Source organism: Metopolophium dirhodum, chromosome 4, assembly GCF_019925205.1.
Source record: "Metopolophium dirhodum isolate CAU chromosome 4, ASM1992520v1, whole genome shotgun sequence".
Taxonomy (NCBI): Eukaryota; Metazoa; Arthropoda; class Insecta; order Hemiptera; family Aphididae; genus Metopolophium; species Metopolophium dirhodum.
The window spans coordinates 38,475,984-38,492,619 of NC_083563.1; the positions used below are offsets into that span (position 1 = coordinate 38,475,984).

The window sequence follows — 16,636 nt, forward strand, 5'->3', positions numbered from 1 at the left end:
GTCTATTGTTGTTCTTGAACGGAATAGAAAAGTAGTGATGATCGAGGGAGGCCTCTAAATGTAAACTTTTCACCGGGTTATTTATCTTAGATCCACTGTGGTTATTTCGTGACCGGACAAAAAAATCGTAAAAAATCTAAGTAGTTTAAAAATGACGATAAAAAAAAATAGCATATTTATCAAGGAAAACATTGTGTATACAGTTTTACTACTTAATTTGTATGAAATATCTCAATTCACTCAAATAGAACTTTTTACTTCCGGAATGGGACGGGCTGGGCTAAAGATGAAAAGTATCGGCTCCGAAAATAGAACAAACCGGAATCTAATTTATAAATAATTATAAAAAAATGTAAATAATAAATTAAACACAATAAAATAACATAATAAAGTATTCGCCAACCACGGAATTTATTTTTATTTTTTTTTTTTTTGGGGGGGGCGGGGTGGCTTAAGAATAATTTTAATAGGGGGCTAAGCTTTGTGTGTGTGTGTGTATAAAATAGTACAACGACAGACCACCTCCACCACGGGTTTCGCCAGCAACGAACACCGGAACACCCCACGCATGTCAGTCGTGCGTTCACCGTCAGTGCGCGAGTCGCTTTTTCGCGCTTCGGGAAAAGTATAATATTATACGCAAGCACACGTAAACAGTGCGCGACTGCCGTACAGCGGTGACGGTTTCAGGGATTTTTTTGTTATAGACATATTATTATTATATATAATATCGTAGTATTATGATTGTCTAGAACTTTCATCCATTCGCCCCATCGGTTCAATTTATTGGTTTTTGAGTTTTTGCGATTAGTTTTTTTCGGATTTCATCCCGAGTGCCGGCAGTTGTGTCTTGTGTTTATTTCCGTGCTCGCGTCATCCCCGCGAGCGATTCCAAACATCGTTACTGTCATTTTAGATCGTTTTCGTCAGTGTGTAATTTTATCCGTTTTCTCGTTCTGCCGAAATCTTTGCAGTGTGACATTTCGAAACAACGGTAAATTTATACCAACTCGTCGATACCGGGTGAGTAGTAATATACTTCTGATGTAGGTACCTTCCTCGCGTGTTATCCGCATGATAGGATATTATAATATCATAACTACGTCGTCACGATATATCAAAATGTAAAATAGGAAGAAATGTGATTTTAATATTTTTTATTACATCGAAATCAATAATCCACCCGTTGAATACGACTATATGTATATTATATGCATTATTATAAATATTATAATATATAGGTAAGATACCAACTGGCTACTACCTACGGAAACCCGACCTTAATTTCCACCGGAATATTTCGTATTCTGCACGAGCACAAAATTAAAAAAATTAATGCGTTCCGACCGAAAACTGATAATTTCATAATTTTAATATAAACAACGTTTCGCCGACGACCCTTTAATATAAGTATAATATGTGTATCTAACGCAAGTGTATTAGGATAACGACAGCGAAAACATTTGTTATCTTGAACAAACGATGACAACCGTTCGGTCCATATAAGTAACTAATTATTTTTAAAATTAATATTCAACACTATTGATTATTCCAATATAGTTTCTTAATTATTTATAGTTACCTATGGTATTAACGGTATTCGTTTTACCTAGGTACTTGTCTAAAAATTGTTTTGGGCACTTCAAACTAAGTTTCGATAAAAATTATTAAAAGTTTTGTTCAGCAGTGCAAAAAACCCTAAATTGTAATTATATGGTTTCCGTACGAAACATCTAATTAAAAAATACAAAACAAACGTAGTATTTCGATTTTAAATATAACTACATCACTTCCTTGAGTTCTAGCAATCTAGCCTGCACATCGATATTAATATAGGTTAAAAATCATAATCATTGTGTGTTTTGATTTGTCAACTTATTCAATTTGGATTTGATTGCTCGAGTACAAACACAATTTTATGCTATGATTATTTGTTTCCTGAAAACACAATAATAAATAATAATACGAATACATAAAATTGCATACGTTTCTCAATCAACTAATTACAATAAAATAATTAATATGCATAACGCATAAATTATATTAGAATAAAATAATTATTCACTCTTTGTAGCTAGTATTGATTAAGCCTTTCAAAAAAAGACAATATTCACTACGAAATTCTCAAAGTTAATACTTCAGATAGTAATAATGTCTTATAAAGTAATAAAACCTATCGAGTCAAACTTGTCATTAGATTTGACAACTAACTTGTTTTTAGTCACTTGTAGTAAAACTATAGAGAAGACGTAAATACTTAGGTACTAAATTGCCTAGATAAAATGTGTCTCAGTGGAATTTGTTTTGCAATATTAGTTTTCTCATAAAAAAAAAATACAAAACATAAATTATTAAATTGATAACAATGTTTAACATATTATTGATTGTGTTGATCAACAAACTATTTAAAATGTTTGAAACTGTTTGAAACCGCTAATTAGTATTTACAATATCGTAATATAATATAATATACTCTAAAATCCAGCATCAGTGAAAATATTGTGATTTATTATGTTTAGAATAGTAGGAGGATTACCTATAATAATATAAGTCATACTATAAATTGTATGATCTGAGTATTTTGAATGTAAAGTATTATCAACAAGCCAACACTATATATGGTCATATTATTATTATCAAGGTATATGATGTTATTATGATATATGATTTAACTGAAATCCATTTATGTTTTAAATGTTTTCAATAACAATTCCATAACTGGTTCCTAACAGCTAGGGGAATAATAATTTTGTTTTAATTGTATACTTTTTGCAGTTGTTATTTTTGTTAATCGTGCCAAAAAAATAGGAATTAATTTCAGAATTATTAAAATATCACTTAAAATAGGTAACAGGGATTCGTATTTCAATGATTATAATCTGGCAGTTTTAAATGAATACATTAATATTAATATTTTAAACATAAATAAATACACTAAATAAAAAACTATACATATTCTTATTTTAGGTTAGTAATAATATTGAAAATAATATATCAATTTCAAATTTTAAATAAAAATTCGTTAAAAGTAGGTATATGCATTTTCCGTAGTGAATACAATCAGTTACTTATTTGTATACCTAATAATTGTGTCAAGTCAGAAATTTACTTATAGTTAATCGGTATAAATTCAATTCAGACATAATATTTTTTTAAGTTTAACTTAAAATTAATTTAATGATATTGTAAAATGTTCATAAAAATGGATCTCAGTGAAGCATAAATAAATTATGATATTGCAAATACAGAGAAAAGTGATTAATATTATTCAAATACATGAAATAAGTACCTAGAAAATTGATGACTATAATAATATAGTTATACATAATATACATACTATATAACAATTTAATATTAAAAACTAATTCTATATAAAATCTATTTTATTTTATTTTATTTTTTTTGCGACGAAGGTGTGCAACATTTTTATTTTTACGTATAGGTTTTTAAGTTTTATTTCCACTGAATGTTTTATAAAAATAAACCTATTTTTTATACATAGGTACAAAATGATTATATTATTAAATCATACATTAATAAAGCTGTATAAATGTATAATGTAAATAGATGACCTATAAATAACTTTAATATATTATGTAGTGAAATCATTTTTATCTGAACGCTGTTTGATGTGTATAAGAATTAAATAAATATCTGTTCAAGGAACATAAGTTACTACATTTTGAATACCGTATAAAATATGTATGATTAACATTAATTACTTATAGGTAAACGGAAAAATTAAAAAAATCTATTAAACTGTAATTATTTTTGTAATAGAAATGTTTGATTATTTAATTGTTAATAGCTTGGTACTTATACAACCTTTATTATAATAATCATTACAAAGTATTTTAAAAAAAACACACGCATAATATTATAAAAAACCAAGTTAATGTTTACTTTTATTTGACATGCTAAACTCATATGTATTGTAATTTGTAAAGTCAAGTGAAACGGAGGAGTGTGCCAAAAAGCGTTCGAGTTGCCAAGGTTAAGGGAGTTCTCTGGTTATCTGTTCACGAAAATTAAAAGTTAAATTAGAATACTTAAACGTCTTATTTTGTTGATCCGATTGCATTTGTTAGTTACTTCACGTAAACCTCGTAGTTTTGATTAATTATGTATAATAAATATTTAAGAAACATGGCTTTTTTAGTATCAAAAGGATAACTAAAGATGTAATTAGATACAAATAGTGTTGTTATACACGACCTTTAAATAAATGCATTTTGAGAATCTAAATATTTCTTTCGAACAAAAATTGTAGTACTGCTCAGCTAGTGCATTCTGGTTTTCCTAGAACAAAATATATTTTATATAAAATACGTTGCATTAAATAGGTATTTGATTTTTTTTTTAAACATTCTTCATTCAAAATCGACCAGAAAGTTGTTTTACTGTGGCATAATAATATGACAAATGTCAAATAGTGAAACGCATAATATTATTCCGGTATTGTACATTTTACTGATTCGTCATCTGTATTTGACAACCCAAATTAAATGCCTTTGTTCACACAAAAACGATGGTTACTATCCGACAAACTCGCGATTGCATTTCGCTGTTTTTTTATTTGGCAAGTGATTTTTATTTTATCCCGAGAAGAAACGCCTGACTTGTGCAGACTGTAACGATACATTTTATAGATCAGTTCCGTTACCGGAACGAAACCGTTTGTAGATCCATATGAGTTGTGCGAACAAACGTCTTAAATATTTCCATCATGTGGTGACCGTTGACGGCATAGTAGTGGTATAGTGGCATTGGCGGGTCTACGAAATAATGTTATAATAACATGGTCGTTTTATAATAGTGTCTTTTAAGCGTCCAGTAACTTTTAAACGACCGTAGAACATACGAGGTTTAACCGGGGCCCTATCTCATAATGATGTAGAACAAGTTGGAAAATTACATTTTACACCATGTCCATTAAATCGGCAGATAGGACAATATATAAAAAAAAAAACAACCCCCATGCTGGAGGTCCATTATACAAGCGGTCAAAATACAAAAGTTTCCCTACGGTTTTTATTTATCTTTGACCTAAAATACTCGCCAAATATGACTCCATATACGATCGCGTGGCATCGTCATTATCGATACGGTATCATAATAGTATTACAAGTCTGTGTGGTTTTGTCAATTATTGTTGTACACACACACACGTGCATAATACAAAGTACCTACATATTGTACGTACAATCAAAGAACAAATCGGTTTATCGTTCTAATATAGGGTAATAATCGAAATTTAACATTTTTCACCACGATAAGAATGGCGTAACAAGCACCACGCGTAACTGTATATAATTACCTAACGGATGATTTCAAGTCGATCAATTTGTATTTGAAATGCGTCGCTGGTTTCTTTTTAAAAATAATTAGGTATTATATAGACCTTTTTTTTACGTTTTGAACCGACAGCAGAGGAGGGTCTGTTTGAACATAATACTACTCCTCTGCTGCCATCGTAGGTATTATAATTTATAGACCTACTCAAGCTGAAAAATAAATTAATCGATAAAAATAAATTATATAAATAATTGAACAAATAAAAAAAAAATTTTAAATTCATGAATTCTAACTTCTAGCCAACTGTGGTCGTACCGTGTTTATTCTGAACGATATTCAAGCACAGATGCAAATAATTCCAAAGTTTACTTTTACAATTGCAGCGACATATAAATAAAATGACAAATCCATAGTATTGTGATGTCAAACTCGTCTTTATGTCATTTTAGAATAGTAAATTCTCTCATATTATATAAGCTGTTTTCTTCAACTTCAGCTAAAATTACACGCGTTCTTAAAATAATATACTTGTCACACATTTTTAAGCCGGCTCAAAACTAAGAAAAACATTTTTTTATCCAAAAATAACCTTTTTTTAGCGATTTAATTGTACTTTACTTTATAACAAACACAATGAATCCTGCGACCATTCGTACAACAGTTTTAATTATGAACTTACATACTTTTTTTATTTGTTTTCTATGAAATTAAATCAATACATTTTGTATAAAATGCAATCCTTTCTAGGAAAACTTCGTTTGTAATTGAATTTTTAATAACTTGATGCAAAATATATTTAGCTTTAAAAAATAATATAATGTAAACGCGTGTAATTACTAATTATATAATAATTATGTTATGTATATATGTATATTTATTTGAAAAAAATAATCACAAAAATAACTTGAATCAAGATAATAACAATATAATGGAAACTGGAGTGAAATACTATACAGTATACAAAGACTGGCTATCTAAAATAATAATCTAATATAAAATTAAATTCACTTACTTAACCATATTATTATATTAATCATATTATTATAATCGACCGTTCAATTGACGTAATCATAAAATAGGTTGTTACACAATTGCATAATAATATAGGTTAATTTATGTATATAAGTTGTAAGTCCAAACAATGAAATAATAAGCAGATACAATAATAACTAAAAGTCATCAAAAGATGTTTTGTGTCAAGTAGGAGTCACGAACACAAGACACTAGTCAACTATAGATACCTACCAGATAGAACCTATACCTAACTAATGATATTTAACCTAACTATTTGGAAATAAAACTATAATATTGGTATACCTAGTACAGCCAGTACCTACAGGAATAATTGTGAATTTAAAGTGATTATATTATTTATTCCCTGCATGTACCTGATAAGAATCTGGTATTCCAATTTCCGGGAAAACCCTAAGTTAGTGAAACACCGACGGAACTAATATTATAATAGGTGTTTCGCTGCGCTGAAGAGTCTGCTTTATTAGATTTAATGGGATGTGTGGCTACTGGCTATGTGTATTTAGTGGGAGCACAATAATATGTTCTTTGACGTCGTAGATAACTAATTTAAATTTCATCAAAGAAAATTAAGACTACCTGTATTTTTAACGAATCATGACAACGATAAAAAAGTTGGTTTTAAATAAAAATGTTTAAATGGAAGAATAATAGGTTTGAAATGTGAACGAATGACAGTGACCTCTATATTATGTTATATAACACATAAGTATAGGCTTAGTCACTCGCTTCGGTCAAGAATATTGGTAAATATTAGTTTATTTTAAAATTACTTTGAACTAGTGAATTAAAAAATAATTTTAAATACAATATAACTTATGTCCTATCAAGGATTTTATTGGTAAAAAATAACTCTGTTTCTTCGGTTTATATTCTTTTTTTTTTGCTCTCTTTCCCATTCGTTACCCGAATACTACTGGGAAATAAAAATCACCCCTTTAAAGTACTATCGGTATTCCATATCTTATCCATTTTTCTTGCCTGCTCCCTTCAAAAAAAAATCCACACACCAATGTAATCGTGCCTCTTAGAATCTTAGATAAATTGTGTTTCAGTAGAAATACATACACAAATTTTCGTGTATAACCAGTGCATCCACTAACACGTGATTTATTACAGTAATACCTACAGTGTAAAATCGACATGGTTTGTTATAGTACAATAAGTATTGTTATAATATTTGAATAATTCATGCATTATTATAATATTATTATAACGTCCTATATATTTTTTTTAATAATATTCAAAACATAAATGTGACAAAATGATGGTAAATCTAGTGTAAAATGTTGGTTACTTTTTTATTTCGTTTTTAAAACTCGACCTATTTGTATTTAATATTCTGTTTTCAATTTATCAAGAATTTTAATTATAAATATGAGCATTAAAAACAGTAAAAATGATTAAAATTGAGCTTTTGTAGTTTAAAAAGTATATTAAATATGTCGATCAAATACCTAATAAAATAGAAAATTTAATATCAAATATATCGATTAATAAAACGAAATCCGTAATACGCATATCTTTAATCCTCAGAATAACACGTTTTGTCGAATGGATAAAAAAGAAACGCAGTAGTAGTATAATATAGAACACCTTACATTTACAATGAAAATAAAAACTTTTATAAAATCCATTTTATTATTATACTATTATATAAGATGCTACTTGTAATTATATTATACCTACTCTCTATGTTTACTCATTTTAATCAAATACTTTATTGTAAATTCGTACTTGGACTAATCTTCAAAATTAAAACGTTCCGTACTACAGTAAAATATAAGCCACGCACAAACAATATAAAATATTATATTTCAGTGTCCAAATTCAATTCAATACTAAATCAAACATATTTTGATATTTTTTATGCCGGAATAAAAAAATCTTAATGTACCTTCTTTATACATGCCTAATTTATTATTAACCTAACCTAACCTAACCTAACCTAACCTAACCTAACCTAACCTAACCTAACTAATTATCTCTATCCATAGTCTCACTCTTAGATTTCCCTGTCCGTTAAATGTGTGTAGTTTTTGTCGAACAAAAAAACGATTATATTATCGTAATAATCTATAAGATCCGATCCTCACTTTTTTACCATCATTGTTTGGCACGGGATTCTGTTAAATTTTTCATACCGTTCACTTTCAAACAACTTCGGTATTAGTCATTGTTATTATATTAATACTGTACTAATAATTATTATTCTCTATTATTTTTTTTTGTGCAATCATATTTTTTTGTCATCACGCCCACAAATTCGGCTACTGCGACTCGTAAAAATAGCTTGTTTTACCAAATTTATTCGACCCGTCAATGCATGTGGAGACAAAATTACAACTGTTAACACGTGGTTTGCAATTGTATGCACTGGACACGAGCGTGTAAATAATAGCATTATACATTCTCTGCAAGCGTCACAATATATTGTGTGTGCTGTGTTCGCTGCAATAATAATAAAATAAATTATAATACACTTTGCTCGAAACTCTCTGCGCTCCGGTGAAACAATAAAGATTATGATATTCAACAACTATTAAACATCACCCTTCCTCGATCGTTGTCGTTCCACACGCAGAAAGTACATGACGCGTATTATTATAGGTCTTGGTCTTAAGGTCAGATTATAATAAACGCCGTCATGTGGTCTTGCGATGTCATCCACAACACAGACATCACGATATTATATATTTAAAAAAAAAACAAAACTTAAAAATACAACGCGGCTATATTTTTCAATATCATTTTATTTTTATACAATCGCGCATAATATAATGTAAGTGTCGTCTGACGGCGGTGGCGCGCGCAACATAATTGCGTGTCAGTCGTAAAATTAGTCTTTGACGGTCGCTCGCGGCTCGATATGTTCATTCACGAACACACCATTGCCGGCTGCGGTGTGAAGTGAGCGGGTTAGGGCCACCGCCAAAAAAAAAATTCGAAACACTAGCTTTGATATTTAAACACCATTAATTGGCTGGTAAAATACCCGAAACAATTATCGACGTCGAAAATGTAAAAATCGTTTTCACGATTCGAAAGATTATTTTTATTTCCAGTCGGCATTTTACCGCGGTCTTGGCAACTCACCAACTCCGCGACCAGTATTTTCCCGACGAACGCGCATTCTAACATCTCAATCTAATATAGATACCATTGTAGGTGAATAATTTAGTAAATCAGATCATAGATGCACAATGGTAGAATGCGTTGATATAGAAAGGCCAACTTTTTTTAACATAGATATATTATGTTTTTGGGCTGGATACAAATTTTATTTTCCAACCGATTTTCGCGAGACCGATTTTCGTAACGCTTTGTTTATTTCCATAGAAACGCAAATCAACAACAACAACAACAAAAACTAAAAATTTAATTAAATTCTTAACAACATGTAGCATGCTATACTAGATATTTTTTTACTGCACTAAAACTACACAAAAACATATCTATGATCCGACCTATTGTTCAATTATAAGCGATACATAATAATGACAGTCAGTCAAATATATTTGTATGATAAAAAAAAAAATCAAAAATGTGTTGATTGAATGAATGTTTTTAATTTTTATTTGCGGGACGAGACTTGGGATTAGTTTGCCGAGAAACTGTATGTCAAAGCCCAAAAGCTATACTATTGTGATTTAAATCTCCAAAAATGCCTAACTGCCTGAGAACGCTTAATCGACCTAGGTATATAATCGTTATACGTTTGCTAAACAAAAACAGTGACGAACGCTAACTATATATTGGAGTGAGTTGTACGACTCTATAGAGCATAAGTATTACTAAAATAATAGTCATAATATCAAACATGGTCGAATTGGGCTTTTCGTTAGTCTATAATATTATATATACGCACATGCGATGCTGATGCAGCATTAAACCGCACATGTACCGCCGAGTACCAACTCTTATATTAATGCATTTACGCTGTCGGTCGATTAATATTGTATAATATATTATTATACGCATTGCCAGTGGGGGCGCAAACGTATTTCTATTGTGGCTCCAGACTCGCAATGATCAATCGTATACAGCACTCGAGACATTTATATCCGACATAATACTATATAATATATTATAGGCATCGTATCAAAAAAATAACAGATCGGTAAGTGGTAAAAATATAACCGACACTTCGCAGTCCGGCGGATAAGGGTTAGAAACTGTCCACTACCATCGGAAGACGTGTTGTATTATTATAGATCCCGTACAGGGCATTTTTCCGTTATTTGGGGAACAGCACAAGGTCACGATAATACAATAATAATATAATATTTATATACAGTATAATATTGCGTCATATATTTGAAGCGGTGAACTACTCTATAAATATAAAGAGTAAATATAAAATATGAAAACTGTATACGTCGGCATAATATCGTCGTCGTTATGTTATGTGCGAGGCGTGTGTGAGCTGTGGTGTACGAGACGTGGTCTGTCGGTGTATTACATTATATATATCGCACCGGACGCGGAAGTTCTATGGCTGACCGTGACACAAATCCGATAATAAACACACCTGGACGATGTCGATGGCGGTGGCCATTATCGTCGCGGCTAAGAAGCCTCGTGTGGGGAGAGAGGTATTGTATTATAGTCGCAAAATCATCAATCGGATTTCGCAAAGGCTGAACCGTGGTTTTGAGACACGTTCGGCACCGAGCTTACGGCGAAAACGCAACGCGAATATTCCGACGAAATTAAGGATCTGAACGTGGAGGATTTTCCGATTTTAGAACGCGGTCGGTAAATAACGCAGCTATACTGTTGAGTAAATCTGCACCGTCTGCTATATAGTGTTATGATATACAGTACTATGTAACAGTAGAAGTTACACTATAACGCGTTCGATGTTAAGAAATGCAATTACTTTAATGCCGGAACATTAATTCCAGCTCGACCGAGATTTTCACGAAACAGACAGCTCAACATTAAGCATATAAATAGCACGAACAATTATATTATATATTTGAATACCCACATTAATTAATTTTTCTAATATAGGTACCTACTATATTGTATTGCAGGTATGAATAGGTAATATAATATTAATATTTCATTTTTTAATATTGTAATTTATATCACTTTTACACTTAATTTACCCCAATATTATAGTCGTGTATTATCAACTATTATTATGACATTTCAAAATGCTCTTGAATCACATGTACGTGTATATTATTTACGTAGTAAGTACATTTATTTTTCTTCGCAGCATTTCATAGTGTAAGCTACGGTTTCCCTGCAGCGTCAAACAGTGGAACTGCACGGCCGCGTCAGGTGCGACCTATGTCCTAGACGCCGCGGGAAAAACGTACCCTTAGAAATATTTAAATATATGTGTTAAAAAAATAATCAACCGTATAATATCAGCAGTTTTGATTTATATACGTATTATTATAATATAGGAAAAGATTTTTGAGTTACTCGAGGACGTATTATTTAGTTACCTGCACCGGTATAATAACATTAAATTGACCTAAATCGAGCGCGTCGATATACACATAATATATATTATATTATGTATGTTATATATTATTATAGTAGCGTGAAAATTTAAAGACGTTCAAAAATCCAATATCCACACGTACACCCTTTTTGATTTTATGAATGCAATATATATGAAAAATAATGGATATACAGGACTTGAAAATAGCCAATGACCATATACACGCAATTACCATATTATACTGTGTTTGCGCATACTATTATAGTATAGTGCCTCTATTTATACGACGGACTTATACTATATAGAATCGCTCGGAAATATCAGCATTATCGTTGTAAATCGTTTGTCCAGTACGAGAAACAGGAAAAAAAAGACATTCTCAAAACGCTACGACACGACCAATATAAATCGTCATCACGCATACACAATATTATAGAGATTATTATGTAATATAATATCGTTTTGGAAGAAAGATTGCAAACGACGTATCGAACTTTTATTCCGTGGACGTTTTCGGACGTACATTTCGAGCGGTGGTCGTCGTTATCTTTACTTGTTCTGTGGGTCTTCAATCCATAATTATTTAATGTCGACATATTGTTCGGGTGGTTACACTTTATACACTGTACCTATAATCTATATACCTAACCATTCGACGACACGGACAGTAATATAATAATATAATAACATGACAAGGACGACGACACATAAGCGTTCAACGGACCTATCTGGAACGGACTCGAAATTTGCACCGGACAATATAACATAATTGTTGTGTATTTGAATAATTTTTTTTATATTTCAAATACATATTTGAACCAATAATCATTAGTCATTACACATAAGTATTTACACCAGACGATCCATTGAACAGTTAACTCGTTATTATGAAATAATTAAGTTAGATAATTAACTTAATAAAGTTAGATAAGTAACATATTATACTACAAAATATGTTACTTATCTAACTTTTACCGGAATACATTTTATCTCATTTAAAAAACTTGGTATATTTATAAATTATAATATATACTCTTTCATTCAAGTAGTCAAACACAATTTTCAAATACCTTTCAAAAGTACTTTGAACGAGTGAAAAATGTATAGGGCAATAGAGCATTTATAATTGGCATTCTTCACAGAGTTTTACATATACGGTCAAAATACCTATACGTACAACGTACAATATAGCAGATGTCGGGGAAAAAGTATAAGCAAACGAATACGATCACGCTCGGAATTTACATAGTTACATAGTTTTTCTTTTTTGTTATGTAGTTGTTATTAAATAACGAACTGACTTGAATAATGTGTTTTTTAATTTAAATGGTTTTTTATACATTGTACATAATATATACATTTCAAATAAAAAACAAAAGGTTTTAATCTGGAAAAAAATGCTATTAGTCGGTATAAGAGGAATAATAGCCGTTTTTTCACCCACCCCCACCCACGCAACTACGCCAATACACCAGGCAAATGGTGTATGTATAATACATTATAATATGAATATAATCAAATTATTATACATACAATATATGTGGTACATATCTGAATAGAAAGATATGACATGTGTGATATTGAATTTTGCATAACTAAATATTCAAATATCGTCACTATATCAGCCAAGAGACCTAGTGAGTGAATGAGTGAGTGATACCATAAGGTTGTTTTCTTTTTTAAATTTTAGTTTATTTAAGATATAAAATTGTTTTCGTCTTCTTATTATAATCCTCATATATTATTAGCGAAGATTTATAATGTAAATATATATTTATGGATATTGGATAACATCAATATTATTATCCAATATCCATAATCACCTGTCAAAATATACTAAACATCTATTTTGCATGGGTTTGTCACGAAAAAATGAATTCTTAATGGGTACCTTACGCTGATTGCTGAATGACATGCAATAAACGGTTAGGTTATAACATATTATAACATATTATTATGACGAACAGTTTCTACACAAAACATCTCCTGTTTTCGACATAATATTTTGGCGTGTACCTATTATTACATACGATGCGTTCGACATTCGTGCGTTGTATTAATATTATTATTATTATAAATTGGTCCGTTGCCAAAAACATTGCGGTTCGAAAAAATTATATTTTTGACCAATATAGTAAATGTTTATTTCCCGTGATTTGCCCAAGTATAACGGCTGGACCACTCGTATAATCTAGATGGAGTATGACATTTATATAATTACGTATATTGTGGAAGTCCGGTGGACCTGTAAGTTCGTCTCAAACGTCTTGAGTGTAGCTAAAACATGTATTCAGGGTTTTCGAATGTATACACTTCACCCAGTAGTTAATCAGTTTATGCGTACTTGTAATTAAATCACATTTTACGAGTGTCATTGTTTATTACTTTTTTATTTGATATTCTTGCATTACCTAATAATAGAAAAAAATTTAGATATTGCTATACTGGCCGATGTCATTGTGTCCACGTTAAATATAATATAATATTAAATTAAAATGATATACGATTTCAAAGTATGTAGGTAGGTACATTCACGTTCCTAAAATATATTTGAAATTAATTTCACGGTTACGGTCTACCACTGACATTAAATCATTCTTGTTCAAAACAAAATCCTTTTTTTACGAAAGATTTATAAATGTATAAACTTATATAACTTATAAGCTTGTATTTAAAATTTGGTACCTGCTAACTACTCACGACAATAAGCTTATATTTTATCTAATAATCTCTGGCTTAAAAATATTCGCACCTAAGTAAAAACTAATAAACATGATTCTTTACTTATTGTTGATAGGTAGATACTAAATTGATCAATGTTTGTCTCTCACCAAATAAAATAATCAGGCATGTTATCTATACGACTTCTTTATACTGAGAATAATTCCATTTTTTCGTATTCCCTTTTCGACTATATAGTACACTATACTACAATAATACAGACGAATTTTGAAACACAAATTAGAAATATTATTTTTATAACAATAAAATATTGTCATAGATGTTATTATTGTAGAATACAAACATCTTATACTTATTTTATAATTTTAAAATTTGAATATAATATAATATTTTATTATTATCAACTACAACCGAATAGTGTTTGTTACTGTACCGGGGACATTAGAAGCTTTAATTGCATAGTGCAAATAATAAATAATTGATATTATACCTACAAATTGTATATTCGATATAGATTAAGTAAATGTTATAATATATTACACGATGATCTGATACTTTGATAATAATTATAAACTTACTATTATTGTTATAGCAAGTGACCTGATATTATTATATCACATGAAAATATTATGAATGCCACATGTCCATAAATAATATCGAAGAGTCAACTAACCATAACACATTTTATTTTAATTCAAACAAAAGGTTATCATCATAAATTACGTAGGTAGTCGTGTTTTTTAAACACGATTCGATAAAGTACTATAGTGCTGTAAGCACCTTTGCTTATTTTTATGACGACGAAATCGTGTAACGGTCAGACGATTTATATTAATATTTCGGTGTCAATGTGAATGATGAAATAAAAAATGAAAATTAGTTGCAATGACGTATTATTTTTAAATCTAAATATTTTTACGTATAACAATAAATAAAAGTAATTAGTTTATATAAAAAACTGACAATTAAAAATAGATACCTCGTGGCTTCTTTCCTTATACAAAACTATTAACAATAAAACCGCAGTAACGTATTTAAATGTAAATGGTAAAATGGGTATAATGGGTCATAAGTTATATTATAAGTCATAACTTATAACTAACAATTGGAAATTAAAAATTAATTTTAAAATACAATATTAGTACCTGCCGCGTGACGCGTTATCAACTTTGAAAATAAATTACCCAGAAAAAGTACTCAATGAAGAAGAATATTATATATACCCTACCTCTTATTGTAAATATAAAAAAAATTATTAATCCAAACATTTTACATAAAAAAATACTGGGAATAATTTAATCCCTTGAATCAATTATATAAATATAAATTACCCTACTTTTATTTGGTATAAAATTTAATATTCAAACGAGTGCAGTTTATAAGTACCCACTATTTTATTTCAAGCGCTCACCACATGAGTTAATCGTTTAATAAATAAAAACAGGTAGACATTTATATTAATATTAAAATTTTATTCAGTAAATTTATTTTTCTGAATAAAGTGTAACATAATTAAGTATTTAAACACGTACACTAACATAATATAATATATATAAAGCCATACATGAGTGACGTCTAGTTAATTTACAGTCATTTAAATTTAATTTAATTCAAATATCATATTATTTTCATAGTTTTTCAAATAAATAAATTCTAATTTAATACTTCAACTTGTTCACACATTTTATCATCTTTCTAGCAAATCTAAGTAGGTATATCATAATAGAGGCATTAAATATTATTGACATGTTTAGTGATCTGAAAAGTAGAAAGTTATCATTCAGTCCCACAACGTATCTATAGAGACAGGCTCTGGTTTTTAAATTATAATATTATTTCGGATTTTTTTTTCAACTTTGCTAAAGAAATATCAAATTTAAACTTTTAATAAAATTGTATGTTTTTTTTAAATGTAATTCTTAAAAAATCAGTAGAAAAAAAAGGAACGAACCTTTTTAAGCTTGAAGGTAATTTTTTTATTTTAACGTCTTATAAACTTTTGTTATAGTTTTGAATAACAATAATATTTCTTTATTGTATTTAAGTCCAAAACTTTTTTACCATAAAATATTGACATAAAATGTGTCAAAAAATGTTTATACCACATACACCATTTTACAGATTTGTTTTTTTCTTATTAAATACCTACGGCATTTAGCTGTGTTT

At 29.4% G+C, this 16,636-nt stretch overlaps 1 protein-coding gene across 4 annotated transcripts in view; it reads left to right on the forward strand.

Moving 5' to 3' along the window:
- The first annotated feature begins 588 nt into the window (after nt 1-588).
- The window catches only part of LOC132942740 (pyrokinin-1 receptor-like), a 57,235-nt gene continuing 41,187 nt past the window's right edge, over nt 589-16,636 (forward strand). For all 4 annotated transcript variants that reach the window (XM_061011372.1, XM_061011370.1, XM_061011374.1 and 1 more), the window contains exon 1: nt 589-1,023. The gene's annotated coding sequence lies outside the window, so the exon portion shown is untranslated. The remainder of the gene's footprint in view (nt 1,024-16,636) is intronic.